This window comes from Sesamum indicum, linkage group LG1 (genome assembly GCF_026168435.1).
Source record: "Sesamum indicum cultivar Baizhima isolate 11 linkage group LG1, ASM2616843v1, whole genome shotgun sequence".
Lineage (NCBI taxonomy): Eukaryota > Viridiplantae > Streptophyta > Magnoliopsida > Lamiales > Pedaliaceae > Sesamum > Sesamum indicum.
Genome location: NC_142657.1, coordinates 10,869,436 through 10,888,893, shown reverse-complemented (window position 1 = coordinate 10,888,893; position 19,458 = coordinate 10,869,436).

Genomic DNA, 19,458 nt, shown 5'->3' with positions numbered 1-19,458 from the left:
TCTTCCTAGGAAGGTTTCACCAGTAGGGGAGCCCCACTAGATATTCCTTGAGTTCTTCAAAAGCCTGTTGGCATGAGGCATCCCACTGAAAGTTTTTTCCCTTTCTTAGCACTTTAAAGAAAGGTAAGTTTTTTTTCTGCTACTTTAGAGATAAAGCGACCAAGTGCAGCTATCCTCCCGATCAGCCGTTATACTTCATTAATGTCGGTCGGTGCCTTCATATCCAGGATGGCTTTAATTTTGAGGGGGTTGCCCCCTCTTTGAGTTACCATGAACCCGATAAAATGACTCCCCGTACTCCAAATGCACACTTTCCTGGATTGGGTTTTAGTCTATAGTTCCTCAAAACAGTAAATGTTTCTTCCAAGTCCACAATGTGGTCTCAAACCTCTTTACTTTTGACTAGCATATCATCCATATAGACTTCGACGTCCCTCCCCAGTTATGGATAAAATATCTTGTCTATCAAACGTTGGTAGGTGGCTCATGCATTTTTTAACTCGAATGGCATGGCTATATCATAAAATCTACCTACAGAAGGGATAAAACTAACCCTTTTACGATCTTTGGGAGCCAACATAATTTCATGGTATCTTGCAAGGTATCCATCATGCTCAACAGTTCACAACTAGATGTAGAATCAACTAGTTGATTAATTGGGGGCAAAGGATAGAAATCTTTGGGACACGCTTTATTGAGGTCCTTGAAATTAATGCACATTCTCCACTTTCCTCCAGGCTTAGGTACTAACACTATATTGGATAACCACTCGGGGAATTGTACCTCCTTGATGTGTCCTGCTACCATTAATTTGTCTACTTCAACTTGAATTATCTTATTTTTTTTAGGCCCAAAATGACTTTTCTTTGTTTCACTAGCTTGATGCTAGTGTCTATATTGAGGTGATGAGTAATGACGTTTGGATCAATTCCCACCAAGTCTTGGGGGTCCATGCAAAGATATCTATATTACAGTGTAAGCACTTGACTATTTCTCTCTGAATTGCATCATCCATTTGGGAACCAATTTGTGTGATTTTCTCCGGATCTGTTGGTATGAGTTCAATATTCAACAATTCTTCAACTGACTGAACCTTGGGGGACGTCCCCTCACCCTCGTTTGCTTCTCCCTTCGACTTAGTATCTTTTCCTTGCTTGCTTGGGGGTGTTTCTTTAAATGCCTCACCTGTGTTTCTCTTCTGTCCTTTGCGTACGGCCTCTATATAGCATTTGCATTATTGGAGGGGGTCTCCCTGAATCTCTCCTACACCTCCAGGTGCTGAAAATTTAATCTTCATATGATAAATAGAGATTACTGCTTGGAAAGTATTGAGTGTAGGCCTCCCTAAGATGACATTATAAGCGGATGGCACGTCTACCACCAAGAATTTCAACATGCAATTCTTACGGGTAGACCTAGATCTCAAAGGGACTGTGATCATATCCCGAGGATGGATTATCTCCCCAGCAAAATCGTACATGGAAGTATTCATGTTTTCCAAGGGGTATCACCCAACTGCATCTGGTTGAAAGCTTTCCTAAATAATATGTCTGTCAAGCACCCGGAATCTATGAAAATTCGCCCTACTTCGTAGTTGGCCAACAATGCTGTGATGACTAGAGCATCATTGTGAGAGTGTTTTGGTCCTGATTACTCTACTCGCCCAAACTGGATGAGGAGGGGTATCTTCCATCATGTCTAATCCAGTACTTCCTTCAAGGACACATGTTTAGTCTTGCGAGGGGGGTCATTAATTTTGGTCTTGCTTCCAGAAACATGTTTGGCTCATTCCTTAGGGAGGGGTTCTAGGCTAGAAACTTTTGCCTCCTTTCACTTGTCAGCCTCTTGTTTCTGATAAGGTCCTGTTCCTCAAGCCTTCCCCAACGCACATATTCTTGCAAGTATCCATTTTGGATAAGCCTCTTGATCTCGTTCTTGAGGTGCCGACATTCTTCAGTGGTATGACTGTAATTATTGTAAAAACAGTAGAATTTATTAGATTTGGGGTGATGGGGGCCATCTTTCCATGATCTTGGATGGGCTAATAGACATTTTCCTTCCATTATCATGAGGGCCTGGGTGATCGGTACAGTCAACGAGGTCTATACTGCATTCACTTTCTGGAATGGTGGTTTTTTATCTCTAAAATCAGTTCGCGATTTCTTAGAGGGGGCCTCTTCCTTCGCTTCCTTCCTCTTTTCTCCATGACTCTCCCTCTTGGAGGCTTGGGCATCCTCTATGTTGATATTTGGCAGCACAAGCTTGAAGGGTATCAAACTTGGGCACAGGTTTCTTGGCCAAGGACTTAAAGAAGTCCCCGTCCAAGAGCCCCCAAGAGAAAGCACTTGCTTTTACTTCTTGGGTGGCAGAGGGCACCATCAAGGCAATTATGTTGAATTTTTGGAGATACTCCTTCAAAGGCTCGTTCTCCTTTTGATGAACAACGAATAAACTAAGTTCTGTTTTTTTAAGCTTTCGGCTACTAGCAAATTCGTGCAAAAAAAGAGATCGGTATTCCTGAAAACTTCCTATGGCGCCTGCAGGCAATTGATTAATTATTGTTGAGCCGCCTTGGCTAATAGAGTGACAAATACGCAGGATTTTATCCCATCCGTATACTTGTGGGGGAAGGTTCATTCTCAAAACGCGAAATATTTTCTTGGGGATCAGTAGTGCCATCGTATCCGGTGATAGCTGGGGTATGAAAATTCATTGGGAGTTCATCCGCCATCACCGTATCTATGAAGGGGACACCCTGCTGCTCTTCCTTGGCGGCCCCTACAATCTGATACTAAACATCTTGTAGACCTTTTTGCAAGCACTCCAAACACGCAAACCATTGAGGAGGGACCTCCTAATAGGCCATTGGGGGGATGTTCTCGTCCTCCTACTACTGGTGGTGCGGCAAGGGGGATACCTCCTTCAACTCTTCTACGAGTCTGTCGCCATCAAATGGGGTAATTGTGCGAGTAGGTACCAATGCTGCCACCTGCTCTCAAATGGCTGGCGAGACTATTTGCTAGATGGCTTCCAAGGGGGCCGGAGACAACTCTCCCGAGGAGGTGTCAGAAGAGTTGTTGTGTTGAGTAGCGTTTTGCCACGAGATCCGCAGAGCTAGGAGGTGGTGCATTAGTGCCATAGGTGCTGGGACTGGCACATTACCAGCCAGGGCTAGGGACATCCTTGCAACAACTTTCAAAGCTTGGGAGTTGCCAGATGCCTCCACGGCCTTCTGCTTGCTTGCGGCATTGTTAGGAGTCTCCATCATTACTCACGTCTTTTGCTTTGTGTTTCCCACAGACAGCGCCATTTGATGCCTATGAAAATAGTACCGGTCTAACAAGCCTAGATTGAATCTGGACTTGGGCCAAGAGATAAAAGAACTTGAGAAATGGAACCTGCAAAACAACACGTTAGCACTCCAACACTCAAGTTAGCATCAGATTTAAGAAAAAATAATTGCAAAAAATAAATTGTGATAAAAAATTGTGATATGGTGATCAATTTCGTGTTAGAAATTATGTTAAGAGTGCAAATAGAATGCAAAATAAGAGTTTGACTACAATATTCTAGTGTTTGGAAGGTGTCCCCCTCCTGGGGACCAAACCTGTATTTATAGGGAGTCCCCTTCTGTAGGATTTTGCACGTTTCCTTTAATCTTGGACGAGTGGATAAGAGTTCTTAAGATAAGTCTAAACTGATCTTATCTCTTGCTAATCTTGTTGAGGAGAGTATGCCTTCAAGCTTAGGGGGATTCTTCACCATTGAGGACTCCTTAGTCAACAAGGAGTCTTTACGCTCGAGGAGTCTAGAGCTTTGAACGGACCCTCCTTAACACGTGTCTTCCATGTAGATTAAATTTCATGCATCATAACCCAGGTCGACATCATGTGTGGACGACTGGGTGTGAGCTTCAGTCTAATCCTCATCATTGGGCCACATATTTAGGCCAAATCTATGAGTAGCCTGGGCCTTTCCCCTCATATGGGTTGTTGGGCTAATAGGAGAAACCTTGAACTTTTCTTTCTTCTTCCTAATGTTGTGGATCCTATTAGGCTGTTGAGGGTCCTTTATTTTTTCTTGGCTAAACTTCTTTGGGCCATATACATCACATAATATTTGAGAAATTAAGAAATGCATGAGGGAAAAAAGATAGACTAAAATGCATTTTACCCTCTTGTGTTTTGTTGAAATAGCTACAACCCCCCTGTGTTTCGACATAGGCTAACTCCCCTCCCCCTGTATTTTGTAAAGCTAAGCAAAAAATACCCCTTCCGTTAGTACTTAACGAAAGGTGTATTACACGCATTCCTTGTGCGTTTGGGGGGTGTTTTTTTTAACTATTATTTGACTTAATTTTTGGTGCTTTGACAAAAATACCTTCATGGTGTTTATATTCGTACAGAGATTCTTAATTGTTTCGAGTGATTTTTTTTTTTGCATTTTCATCTATCTAAAAATATAATATTTTTAAAATTTATTAACTTAAAAGTATGAAAAATATTATATAAATTTTTGAAGTTTTATATTTTAAATTGAAATATTAAATTAAAATAACAGTATAAAAATTAATATAGTAAATTTATTTTCTAAATTTAAAATATCTTGACTACTATAAATGTTAACAATTAAAAAAATATAAATAATAATAATTTAATTATTTTTTAGTTAAATAATTTAAATAAAATATATTACATTTAAATAATTTTTATAATTATTAAAATTGAAATTTAAACTTTGCTTTAATTATATTTAAAAATATTTCATTCAATTATTTTTAATTTAATTAATGCAATTTTTTAGTTTTAAAATTCAAAATTTAGAAATTAAAAAAATTATCTACAATTATCCTTAATTAATTATATGTTTAAAATTATATTAACTAAAATATATATTTAAATGAGTTTAAGTAGAATAATTATTTTAATTATCAGATATTATCCTTAATTAATTATACATTTAAATTCATTTAAGTATGATAATTATTATAATCGATGTGCAAAAAATAGGCTAGTCCAAAGAGGCCCAACTGACCCAAAAAGAAGAAAGAAATGAGTGGCCTGTAACATCTTAAGAGGCCCAAGAGGGCTTGGCAAGCGGCCTTGGCGGGTGCCCCAGAAAACAGACTGGTAAAGGAAGGAGGTTGAAGGCATCCCCTTACTCGGATTACGATCAAAACCCAACAAATATTCGACCCAAAAGACCAACACACGTGGCAGCCCACTCTTCCATGTGGCATCTCATCAACCCCGATGTCATCATCCACATTGGACCACATCAGCCCTAGGAGGACCCCCCTTGGCAACTAGGACAACCCAGGAGAAGGGAGACCTCGCTATGACCTAGGATTCCTAAACCTAAATGGACTCCTCGCAAAATAGGAGTTATGGCACGAAAGGAATCCTCCCCCCAAAAAAAGATGTGTTCTGTAAGCTGATTAGTTGAAGATAAGATCAAATCCTACCTTATCCTACATATTTCACCCCCTTTTCTAAGAATAAAAGAGGTGTGTAGACACCTCCTCTATATATACAGGTGCAGTCCTCCAATAGAGACACCTGCAGCCCCCCAACAGAGACACCTTCATGGCACCCTCCAAAATCTGGAAAATCACTCTCTATTCTTGCTTTAGCTATCAAATTGCACTCTTAGCACGATTTCTCTCACGAAATTGCTACTCTATCATGATTTCTCATTACATTTTATTTCTTACGATTATTTTTCTCCTAAATCTGATACTAACTTGGACGTTGGAGTGCTAACGCCTTTTTTGTAAGTCCCCCCCTTCAGGATTTGCATTCGTTTCGGGCCAAGTTTTGAGCCTAGTCCATATAAATTGGACCTGTGCATTTTTTGAATGTATCATTCGCGTCGTCTGTGGAAAACTTGCGTTAAAGATGTGAGTTACCATAGAAACTTCCAGCAATCCTGCAAGCTAATAAAAGGCTATGGAGGCACCTCGCAACAATCAGACTTTGCAAGTTGTTGCAGGAACCCCCCTGGCACCCGCCAGTAAGGTATCCCCTATCAATGGGGCAATCTCGGCCAGTGGAGTAATGGTCTCAGGACCCTCCAGACCTACTGACCCACTGACTGAGCCTCCATAACGCAGTCCCTCTCTAAACGCCTCTTTATGGGGCTCCCCCAAAACTCCTATGGACCATACAACAGATGATCATGACAGCCATACGGGAGCAAATGGTGACACTAATCCCAACCGACTTAGTAACTCCATTCGACGTGGATGCCCCTAAGGAAGGAAGTCAAAGGGTATCCGCTTCCCCTGCACTGTCGGTCGCAAGAGACTATGGACCCCCCTCGAAAATCCAACGGGGTCCTTCCTCAGTGGATCGCGGGTCTAGAATGCCTGCAAATAGGCCTCCGAGACGTCTAGTACCAAATTGCGGGAACGCCTTCGGAGAAGCAAAAGGGTATCCCCTTCAGTAAAGAGATCATGGCAGACTAACTCCCCCTCAATCAGAAAGCACCTAACCTGCCAGAGTACGGCGGAACTACGAATCCGCAGAAGCACCTCTCCTATTTTGAAAATGTTGCCCTTCTTCATTGTTACACCCCTGGAGTCAAATGACGTGTGTTCGTAACCACCTTCACAAGTCGGCCTAACAATGGTTCAATCAATTGCCCTTGGAATCTATCCAATCATTCGGAGAGTTTCGCTCTCTATTTCTCCATCAATTTACTAGTAGTAAACGATGTTAAAATACAATCATGAGCCTTTTATCTTTACAACAAAGAGAAGGGGAATCACTGAGGGAGTATCTTCAACGCTTTAATATAGCAGCCCTAGAGGTTCCTACTACAATATCTAATACACTAATTTGTGCTTTTACACAGGAATTACAAGATAGGGATTTCTTTAAGTCCTTAACTAAGAAGTTCCCTCGCAATTTTTATAATCTCCTAGCACTAGCTAAACAATACATCAATGTGGAGGACGCCAGGGAGTATAAGAATGTTGTCCTGCATGGAAAATGCAAGGAACAAGAAGACGAGGACCTACTCCACCCAAACGCCTTTAAGAATAAATCCTGCCCTGAAGCACACATTCCCGTAAAAAAAAAAAAAAGAATCCTTCACCAAGGGGGCATCCTCCTCATAAAATAAGCCCTACTCCCAAGCAGGCATCCATCACAGAATAATCCTAGCCCTTAAGCAAGCATCCCCCTCAGCGAATATATCTTTACATACCTGCTTCCCTTAAGGAGTATTTTTTATTTTAATAATTTTGAAGATTTATTTTACTACTTTCGATGTGTTAACATATGTTTACTTATAGAATTTAATGAGAAAGACATCCCTCTCATAAGAAGCCCTATCTTCCACACAGGCACAAAAGCCCTTCTTTCGGTTGGTACTTAGGTCCTTCTTTAGGAAACTTCTAAGCTCTGTCCTATACAGGCACCTAAGCCCTCCTCCGCGCGGACATCTTATTCTTCCTCCGGCGAGGTTCCTAAGTCATGCTCCAAGAAGGACCTCCCCTCAAATAAGCCCTCCTCCGAGGAGGCACAATAATTTTGCTCCGTGCAAAATCTATTCGTAATATATACATGTCTTTGTGATTTAATATTCTCTTGCAGAAAAATAAAGTCCTACATCGGAGTAGGCACAAAAAGCGCCCATTAAGCCCTCCTCCATGGAGGCATCCTCATAAAAAGCCTTGCTCCATACAGGCACGGAGTAAATTCTTCTTATTCTAATCATACTTATGCTACATCTTAAGAGGTCCAAGAGTGCCTGGCAAGCGGCCTTGGCGGGTGCCCCCCAAAAAACAGATTGGCAAAGGAAGGAGGTTGAAGGCATCCCCCTACCTGAATTACGATCAAAGCCCGATAAATATGCAGCCCAAAAGGCCCACATACGTGGAAGCCCACTCTCCAACGTGGCATCTCATCAACCCCGAGGTCAGCATCCACATTGGACCACATCAGCCCTAGGAGGACCCTCTTGGCAACTAGGATAGCCCAGGAGAAGGGAGGCGCCCCCAAGAACCATGATTCCTAAACCTAAACGGACTCCCTGCAAAATAGGAGTCATCGCACGAAAGGAGTCCTCCCCTAAGCAAAGACGTGTTTTGTGAGCTGATTAGTTGAAGATAAGATCGAGTCCTGCCTTATCCCCACATATTTCGACCCCGTTTTCGAGAATAAAGGAGGTGTGCCGAGTCCCAACCTAGGGGGACGCCCCCTCTATATATACAGGTACAGTCCTCCAACAAAGCCACCTGCAGCCCCCCCAACAGAGACACCTTCAATCCCTCTACGGGGACATGTAGCACCCCCTTCGCTACAAGGGCTATATCTACCCTAAATGTCGTACTAATAGTAATCCCTGTGTTTATATATAAATTTGCACATAATCATCTAATCAATATGCATACGTAATCCCAACGTCATAACAGGCATAATCAATCCACAACATCATATATACATATCAAACACCACAAGTAATCCATCACAATTAATCCCTACGCTTACGTTCTCTTTATACAAATAAAATACCGATTTGTACTCTAACTGACAAAGAGGAAAAAACTGTATACTGGCCCGACCTGCCTGAGTATAGCGTGTAGACCTAGTTTTCAACAGACAGACACCTCAAAGTCTACTCTTGAAAGAAAATGTCAACAGAGGAATGAGCTTGCCACTCAGTAAGTAAATAACCAGCCCCATCTATACATGTATATCAAACACAGCCCAAACAGGATAAGTAGGTAACATGCATGGAATACAGTCAATGTAATTACAACATAATCAGTTGTAATACACCACATAGCTATCTCACAATAAAATAATCAATTAAACTTCCTTTTTTATAGTTTGCTTACCAGAAGGTGATATCGTGTTTTTCTCACCAATTCAATCTCACTGTTATATAAATTTAAGTGAATTCCCTTGACAGCCGGCTTATCAATCTCGTTTCGCACATAGCTCTTTCATTATGCACATAGCTCCTTCATTTCGCACATAGCTCTTTTCATATCACATCTTTTTCATATCGCAACATCACTCTTTTCATATCATATTTTCACCTTATAGGCTTTTCAACACATCAAGGGGTATTCACACCACAATTATATTCAATTTTCACCACTCCCTCCTTTCCACATATCACCATTCTTGTAAGCAACTAGTAACATAAAATAATATATCAACATAATCTCATTTCCAGGCATCCACAACACATCAAACATCAAACATAATATTTCAACATACTTCCTCATTTTACGTACACAATACTGTCAATCAAATCAAATAATCCACACTCATATACTTTTAGATAAATGAATGTCAGCATGAATCACAAATTCATATAACAGTAAAACCACAAATAAAGGGGACATATATAGATAATACTAATTATTTACTTACACTGACCTTACAACGCCTTTATCTATTCAATAGGTAGTGGTTCGGTCTTTTCACTTTACCCCGTATCCTATAATGAGTTATACCACATACTGTTAATATATCGAGAATATCGTAATTTCTTTTAAATATAATATTAAATATTATTTGTATAATTTCTCTTTAATATTCCATTTCTATCGAAATACAAATCTTCGTTTTTTCTCTTTATTAACATACCATTTATTAAATATAATTTTCAAAATATTTCTATGAATTTTCTATCAATTTTCGCTAATATACAATTTAATTAAATAACAATACGTAGAATTGCGTATTTGGTTAACAATTCCAATGAAATTGTATAAATTAGCTATAGTAATATTCAAATCTAATAAATTTAATAATCTAATTAACCAACAATATCATTGTTATACCCGATTTGATATTTAGTCCGACACTATTTTAATTAGTCAAACTCGTAAAATATTCCGGTTAAATAATACATCGCTCAATATAATCAACATATAATAAATGAAATAAATGAAAGATATAATTATATAAATTAATATAAATTAAAATTGAAAATTTCGCACCTCTGTTTCGAAACCCGCAGCTGAAAGATGAGTTTTCCTTATTTGATAGTATATATCATTACTATATACATGTATAGATTGTATTTTTTTAAAATGGTGGGCTTGCCTTCCACCAAATTAGTGGCAGCCCACGTGCTGCCATTTTATTTATGTTTTGTTTTTTTTTTAATTAATTTTTTTTTGTTAATTTATAATTTGACCCCAACTTTTAGAATTATACAGTTTAACCCCAATTATCTTATTTTATAATGTTTCAATTTAGTCTCGGAGGACTTTTCATGTATTCATATTTCAACTCATAATTTAATTCTCAATTTAATAATAGACAATTAGTCCTACAATTATGTATTATAATTTTTGGGGCGTCACACGACACCCTCAGAATCTGGAAAACCACTTTGTATTCTTGCTTTAGCAATCGAATTACACTCTTAGCATGATTTCTCTCATGAGATTGCTTACTCTATCACGATTTCTCATTATATTTTTTTTCTTACTATTATTTTTCTCCTAAATTTGATACTAACTTGGGCGTCGGAGTGCTAACACCGTTTTTTGCAGGTCCCCTCTTCAAGATTTGCATTCACTTCGACTCAAGTTTTGAGCATAGTCTATATCCATTGGACCCATTTATTTTTTGAACGAATCAATAATTATTTAAAATTATTCTTAATTATCTAAAATATATTTATTAATATAATTAAATTAATTAAAATAAAATTTGGTGGCATAGACAAGGACGCCGTCGTCGCCCTGTATCTTTATCTGCACGATGTCGCCTAAATTGGCGTCACCACCATCCATGGGGGTCGCCGCCCCCCACTCCGTTGCCCCCATCTGCGGGGGTGAGGGGGGCACGGGGGGAAGAGGGAGATCGGGTGGGGGTGGCGATGATTGGGGAAGGAGGTAGGCAGGGGTGGGGGGTGTTAGTTATGTTTTTTTTTTTTTTAGTTTTTTATATAAAAAAATAATATTTTTTTTATAATTTTAAATTATTTATATACGATATAAGTTAAATAATTTGTTGAAACAAGTCCTTTCATTTTTTTAAAATCTAACTGTTGAGATTAATGTAAGAAATAATATATATTATGTAAGAGTATAATGGTGATCTTATAAAAAAATTAACGTTGTTAGTTAGATTTAATGAAGAGGGGTGATTGAGCTATGTTTAACAAAACAAAGAGGGATTTTTTGCATATTTTTAAAACACATGAGGGTTTTTATATCTATCAGATGAATCGCTTTTATACACAACCCAACCTTCCTTATATTGGAATGATTCTATTGATTTTTTTTAAAGCAAAAGTAATGAGTTATTATTTTATTGAATAAATTAATTATTATAATTATCAATATCAAGTATTTATATCTAACAACAATCGGCAATTGTATAAATCATACATTAATTAATCATCAATATGAGATAACTATATCTAATCAAAACCTAGTACTAAAGTAGAACAATATCTTCACACGTTGATGAGATTTGAACCCATAATTTTAAATTCACGAAGTTTCAACTTCACCGATTAAACTAGGATTCTTTTAACAGTATCTCAATGGGAATGATTCTATTGACATAAGTAGGGTAAAATATTTTTTTTAGCCCCATAAAATAAGAGCATAATATTTTATTTTTGTACAACAACTATGGTAGGTGATGCTTTTAATCTCATAAAACTCAAAATCACAGCTTTTGAATCCTAAAATTAGAATGTCATTTTAGCTCCAAACAACGCCTTTTTAGTCTCGAATTTATAACTCATATGACTTTTTGGGACTAAAATATGTGATTATGAGTTTGATGGGATTAACAGCAACACTCGTCATAGTTATGATATCAAAATAAATTCTAAATTTTATTTTATGAGACTAAAAAGGCATTTTACCCGATATAAATATTATTGTTGGGGGCCTACCAATTGCCTTATATATGATAGTGTTCTCGATTTTACAAGACTAATTTTTTTATATGAGACTGAAATAGTTCGACCAAAAATTACATACGACATGTGAAAATATTAAATTATATAAATTATTGTATATATTAATACAATATAAATCTACATTACCGATTTAATAATTAATTTATATTTTTTTACACGATTTAGAGGGTGTTTGGCTAAATTTTTATAAAACATCTTATAAGTTTCTAAATTGTTTGGATAAATAAGATGTTAAAGCTTATAAGAGGTTTTCATGTTAAGGTATTTGGCATAATAAGGTCTTTAATTGATAAAATGCCTAAAATGGACATAATACCAATTAGGATCAACAAGTTCTTATTTCTTGACATAAATTATTTTTAAAAAATTTAAAATACTTTTATAAATAGTACACTTCAGTTTAATTCTAAATTAATATTTAATAGATAATTTTTTTACAATAATAAGAAAACAAAATTATTACCTAAATTTTGAATAAAAATAATATATATCTATATTCATACTAGTCTAATATTAATATAGATATGTAATTGATATTTTTTTTTATTAATGCAATGATTATTTCCAATCGTATAATTTATAATGCATTGTATTTATATTTTTCAATAAATAAATTATCAATGCCAATCTGATTTTTATTTAACTATAATAATTTATTATTAAATAATAAAGTATTTTCTCTTTCTCGAAATGTTAAAAAATAAATAGCAAAAAGAGTTTTTTAAATTCTAGAGTGTGTGAGTGTGTGTGCGTTGGAGAGAGAGAGAGAGAGAGAGAGGAGAGTGGGTGTGGGTGTGTGTATGTGTGAGAGAGAGAGAGAGTGTAGAAATGCAGATACTTTTGTCTTATAACGTATTAATTTTAGGTCAAATTGCATATTACTCCCTGTATTTATAGAAGAAGAGTTCTTTTACAACAAGAATCCGATGAGGTGTATTTGGTGAAGGGGAACCGAACATCCGGTGGAAAAGGCAGGATTTGGGAATAAGGCTCCTCATCCGTTTCTTTAGCAACAAGTTTCTGAACGAAGGGGGAGCCCTTCCTCGTGCAGACTCGTATCCAATGAGGAGTCCCTTCAAGCTGCAGAGTTCAACTTCTTAGGGGCACTTCTCTTCCTCTGATTTGGCTTGGAGGGCCTTCGGATTGGACATCTTCCTTGGGCTATATTCGGTAAAACAAGCTTCTCTTTTGGGCTAGACTTTGGGATAGGGGAACCCTTTTGGGCTGAGCTAGGTGGGCCTCCCCTATGAGCCGAGCTTGATGAGGTAATCTTTTATCCTTGGATGGACTTCGGTGCTGGGGGCTCCTCCTTGGCAAGAGCCCAGCGAGCCTCCCTATCGATGGGCCTATATTTAGGCCTAGTATCTCTTCATGGGTCACTCTCTTGTGGGTCATAACCATCAATAGAAAAAATTTAAATTAATAATTAATTTAAATTTAAACCAATTTTTCTTTTTCTCAAATATATTTTTAAAGTTATAAAAAAATAAAAAACAAATTGACCGACTGCCATAGGTGACCTGGGCGCCGTTTTATCGCGATCTTCCATAGGTAACCTAGGCGACCGTCGTGATGCGATCGCCCAGGAGGCGTCGCCTCCTCTACGTTAGGCGGTGCAAGGGGGGGAATTGGGTGGGTGGAGGGGGGAATGGGGCTTGGTTGAGGGGATGGGGTTAATTTTAATTTTTTATTTTTTTAAATAATAGTTTATATTTTATATATTATAAATATAGATATAATATACATTAAAATTAGTTAAATCTTAACCTTAATAATTTAGATTTAACAGTTGAGATGTAATGCTTAAATCCTACGATCGTTGTGCAATTAAAAAAATCCAACAGTCATAAAAATAAAAAATAATATATAATTGTTAAGAGCATAGTTGACTTTTGATAAAAAAAAAATTTAACACCGTTAGCTTCAATTAATGGTGGGGACAAGTGTACTATATTTAAGAAAAGGCTAAAATAGGGCTCGTCAGGTCGTTCCAAAGTGACTTGCTATTGCTTCTGCAGTGCATCTTGTTCATCAGAAGATGAATTTGCAAGTAATATACTGTAAGACTGACTGGCTTCGAATGAGGTTTTGAAGAAAGAGATAGAGGTTCTCAAGCAAGAGTGGATCTTCAAGAGCAAAGACCAGAGAACTGTTTTTTACCCTTTTCTGTTCAAAATAAGCCAAAAATCCCCCTCTATTTTGTAAAATTCACCAAAAAACACCCATTTCTGTAGTAATTAATGGAAGGTGCATTACATAGGCTCCTTGTGCGTTTTTAGATGGTTTTTAATTGTTTTTTACCTTATTTTTTAATATTTTTTACTAAAATACCCTCATAGTATTTATATATTTTATATGTATACTTTTTTATTTATTTTGAGTGATTTTTTGGCATTTTCATTTATCAAAAAATAATTTTTTTAAATAAATTTATTTAAAAATATAAAAATAATTACCTTAATCAAATATACTGATTCTAAATTTGTTTTTAATTGATTCTTTTTGCATTTCCAAAAAAGTAAATAATTTTATTTAAATATTAAAATACCAAAACAATATAATTTTTTACAAATTTATAATTTAAATAAAAATTAAATTAAAATCAAAATACAAAAAATAGTATATTTTAATTTAAATACTATATAAAAGTTAAAATTAATAATTAATTTAAATTTAAACCAATTTTTCTTTTTCTCAAATATTTTTAAAGTTATGAAAAATAAAAAAAAAAATGGTGAACCGCAATGGGTGACCCGGGCGGTCGTCGTATCGCGATCTCCTATAGGTAACTTAGGCGACCGCTGCGATGCGATCGCCCAGGTGGCGTCGCCTCCTCTATGTTGGGCGGTGCAAGGTGGGGGGTTGGGGTGGGTAGAGGGGGGAGTGGGGCTTGGTGGAGGAGGGAGAGGGGCTTGGAGGCGGTGGGTGGGGTGGGCGACGGGGGAGGTGGACCTGGTAGCAAAGGGGTGGAGAGGGGGTGGGGTTAATTTTAATATTTTTATCTTTTAATAAATAATAGTTTATATTTTATAAATATAGATATAATATATATTAAAATTAGTTAAATCTTAACCCTTAATAATTTAGATCTAAAGGTTGAGACGTATTGGTTAAATCCTACGATTGTTGTGCAATTAAAAAAATCCAATAGTCATAAAAATAAAAAAATAATATATAATTGTTAAGAGCATAACGGTCTTTTGACAAAAAAATTAACGTCGCTAGCTTCAATTAACGGTGAGAGACAAGTGTGCTATATTTAAGAAAAGGCTAAAATATGGCTCGCCGGGTCGTTCCAAAGTGACTTGCTATTGCTTCTACAGTGCATCTTGTTCATCAAAAGATGAACTTGTGGGTAATATACTGTAAGATTGACTAGCTTCGAATGAGGCTTTGAAGAAAGAGATAGAGATTCTCAAGCAAGAGTGGATCTTCAAGAGCAAAGATTGGAGAACTGCATTTTACCCTCCTGTGTTTTTTAAATAAGCTAAAAATCCCTCTGTATTTCGTAAAATTCACCAAAAAACACCTCTTCCGATAGTAATTAACGGAAGGTGCATTACACGCACTCCTTGTGCATTTGGAGATAATTTTTAATTATTTTTTACCTTATTTTGGAATATTTTTTTACTAAAATACCCTCATGGTATTTATATATTTCATATGTATACTTTTTTTATTTATTTTGAGTGAATTTTTGGCATTTTCATCTATTCAAAAGTAATTTTTTTAAATATTTAAAAATATGAAAAAAAAATTATATAGATTTTTGAAATTATATAATTTAAATTCTAATATTAAATTAAATTAAATTAAATTTAAATAATTTTTATTATTAGTAAAATTGAAATTTAAAAATTATAATTGTTAAATATAAAATTATTTTTAATTAACTAAAAAATAAAAAAAAGTCGAGCCTACAACGATGGTCGCTGCCCCCGCACAATCATCGTCGCCCAGACCCCCGCGACGCCCAGACCATGGGGGTCTGGGCGTCGTGTTGTCGTAGCCCTCTTTCTTATTCTGGGTGACGCGATCTGGGGAGTAGAGAGGAGGTGGGAGTGGCGGGGGCGAGGGAGGAACAATGGGGTGGGGTGGGGGGGTTTAGCCAGCTGGATGGGGGGATAGGTTGGGGGTGGTGGGGATTAATTTTGGTTTTTTTTTTCAAATAATTTTATAATATATATTTTTAATTAATAAAATATTAACCTTTGATTTGTTTTATAAATTTAAGATCCAATCGTCAAGATTAATTGATTAGATATGATGGATTAGTATAATAAATACAGATCCAACGGTTATTAAAATAAGAAATAATATATATTAAGTAAGGGAATAACAATCATTTTTTGAAAAAATAACGCTGTTAGTTAGATTTAATGGAAATGGGCAATTAAGCTACATTTAACAAAATAGAGAGGGGTTTTTTTTGCCTATTTTTAAAACAGAGGAGGGTTCTAGCTGACTTTTTAAAACACAGGAGGATTTTATGCATTTTAGCCTTAAGAAAACAGGGGATAGACTGGCCAATGGACATAGATTGGGCTACAAGAAAATGGAGAAGGCAACACGTTATTTAGCTGGCTTATCCTGCGCTACTTGCTTCATGTGTTTATCATATTTGGAAGGAACGGAACTTGAGACGTTTTGAGCAGTCTGAGCGAGAACGGACCGTACTTGCTGGACTCATTGTGGAAGAGGTTAGACAGAGGATTCTTAGTGCTTCTTTAGCTCGCTCTGTTAGTTCTTGTGCGTTATATAGACTTTGGCGTATCCCTTGGCCTGTCGAGGGAGACGCCACTCATTGAGCACTGTTGTACTATACGATTGTACTATTTATTTAATAAAAATTATAATTACCTAAATAAAAAAGGAGTTTTTTTCCCTATTTTTAAAACACAGGGGAGTTTTTAGCTGACTTCTGAAAACACAAAGGAATAATATGCAATTTTGCCTTAGTTTTATGTAGCTTATAAAATGTTACGAAAAAGTTAGAAAAGTTAACTTTCTTATAAAGAGTTTATAAGATTCAAAGCATCTTATTTTGAGATTTTATAAGTTTTTACAAAAAAAACAAATAAACAAATATTTAGAGTTTACAAACTTTTAAATATCTTATAAGATATTTAGAGGAGCTTATAAACTTAGACAGACACCCAAATTTTTTAAAAGCACTAAACTCACTCTTTCGATATGACAAAACAACCTCTAATAATTTCTTTAAATCCCCTCTTTATTTCAAACTCACATATTTATCTCAATTTTGTTTATAAATTACTCCGTCTCTCTTTCTTCTATATGTTTTACTTAATTTGTTACTAAAGCTTATTTTTTGAAAGTGTTTTTAATATCATATTTAAATAATTTTGCGCACACATTAAGTTTGCATGACACATAGATTTGTTTATGTTTTTATTTTTAATTTTCAGTAGAAAATATGTGATGCGCGCGTACAAAAAATGCACTTATAGAATAAATGATACGAGCAAAAAGTGCGATGCTCAGTCCACTTGGAGTGGAAAGTAGTAAAATAAATGCTAAAAGGTAAAAACAGTTAAATGAGTGAAGGAATGGGTGTTATTGCTTGATTTTTTGCATATAATAGAACGATTGATATGAAATCAAAACTTTAAGTACGAAATTACAATGCCCCTTTAAGCTAATATGGTAGCAAAAATGTGAAAATTGTAGTATGGGAAGTTAAAAACAGAACATGTCAAATATATATGAAGGTGTAAATATATATCCCTCTGATCGTGTCCTTTTGATTGTATGAATGTGTGAACATGTCCTTCTCTCGCTGGGGGAACTCTCTATTTATAGACAACCATAAAGTTATTGGAGAAAGTCACGAATTTAGGGGGCATAACCCCAAAGTTGTTGGATAATGCTGAATCCCCCTAAGATTGGTGCACAGTCCCCAGTCTTTGGCCGATCCCCCTCGGATTTGAGGGGTACTGGAGGATCTCCCTAGATTTGAGGGACTATTAGAGTCTGTTCTGTATCTACTAGGGGATAAGATGTTGTCTTCTCGAAACTTTAGGGAGGTGGGTGAGGAGACCTCTTCTAGTTGGAGTCAAAGTTTGTTAGGTTTATAGTACTTCTCTTTAGGTGCGCCTTGTGTCTTTGAGGGGGTTGTTGGTCCTTATCCGATTTTGTGAGGGGGACCTCTAGAGGTCTTGCATGGCCGTAACCTGGGTCCCCATGGGCACAATGTGGAGGACCTTTGAGTTTGGCTTGTGAGGCCTTTATGTCAGGGCCCTCTTGAATTTTGGTCGGTTGGACTTCTATTTTTTGGGGGATATCTGTCTGTTCCCCTAGGCCTTCTATCGAACTGGACCCCCCAAGGGGGCACTATGGGCCTTACATTTTTTTCTTCTTCTGGGGCTGCTTGGGCTTTTTTGAGCCAGCCTATTTTTATGCACATCAATATGTATTTTTAATTTTTATTAGATCTTTGTGTGAAATGAGAATATATTTGTAGTAATTAATGAGATTGTATTTTATATTAAATTTTAGTATCAAATCAATATATTTTCAATAAGAAATAAATAGAAAAAGGAGAATTTTTGAAAAAAAAATAAATTTAATGCCACCGCAATTTATGATCGCGGCGACACTTTTGTAATTAAAGAAAAAAGCTAAGGACCGCTATTTCGTAGCAGGATTAAATAAAAATTGTGGTCAAAGCAGGAAAAATTCAAAAATTCGGATCTCAATGAAACGTTAACGAAAATGAGCAAACTTAGTCTCGTTGGAATCGTCTGGACGATAGGATTCAAACGGCAGTGGTCTCAGGCCGTGATTCGTCCTGACGATGGCAAACAGCTTCAGCGAGAACGTTCACGACGGAAAAGCTTCAAATTTTCATATCTCAACAAATACTTGATCAAATTGAGCAAAGTTGGTCTCATTGGAATCGTCTGGACGAGAGGATACGAACAGTGATGGTCTTAGGCCGTGATTCGTCGTGACAACGGAGAAACAATGGCAAATAGCTTCAGCACGAACGTTTTCGACGGAAAAATCTTCAAATTTTCAGATCTCAATAAATACTTGATAAAATTGAGCTAGGTTGGTCTCGTTAGAACTCTTGGGTCGAGGCGAGTCCAGTTGGTCCGTGATTGTGGGTCGCTTCGGTGGCTGCAAATCGACAGCGGGAAGGTGCTGTAGTCGTGTTAAAAGCCAATTGTCTACAATTGATAAAATTTAAAATTTTTTGAGAAAAATTGTTCATCTCATCAAGGGGAGTCGAACAATATATGTGGAGGCCGACAACTCACCCTGACGAAACTTTAAAAAGAAGGTGGCGACGATTTTAAGGGCAACACAACAGTTTTTTTTTTTAAATTTACAAAAGTGTCATCGCGATCTACGATCGCGGTGACATAAAATTTAATTTTTTTTAAAAAAAATTGTCTGGCATCGTGTTTTGGGAACACGGTATTGCCCATCTTTATAACAAATTGAAATTCACCTTAATTCTGTAATTCTTTTTTTATAGTTTTTAAATAATTTCTCCATAAACAAATATATTCATTTTAATTA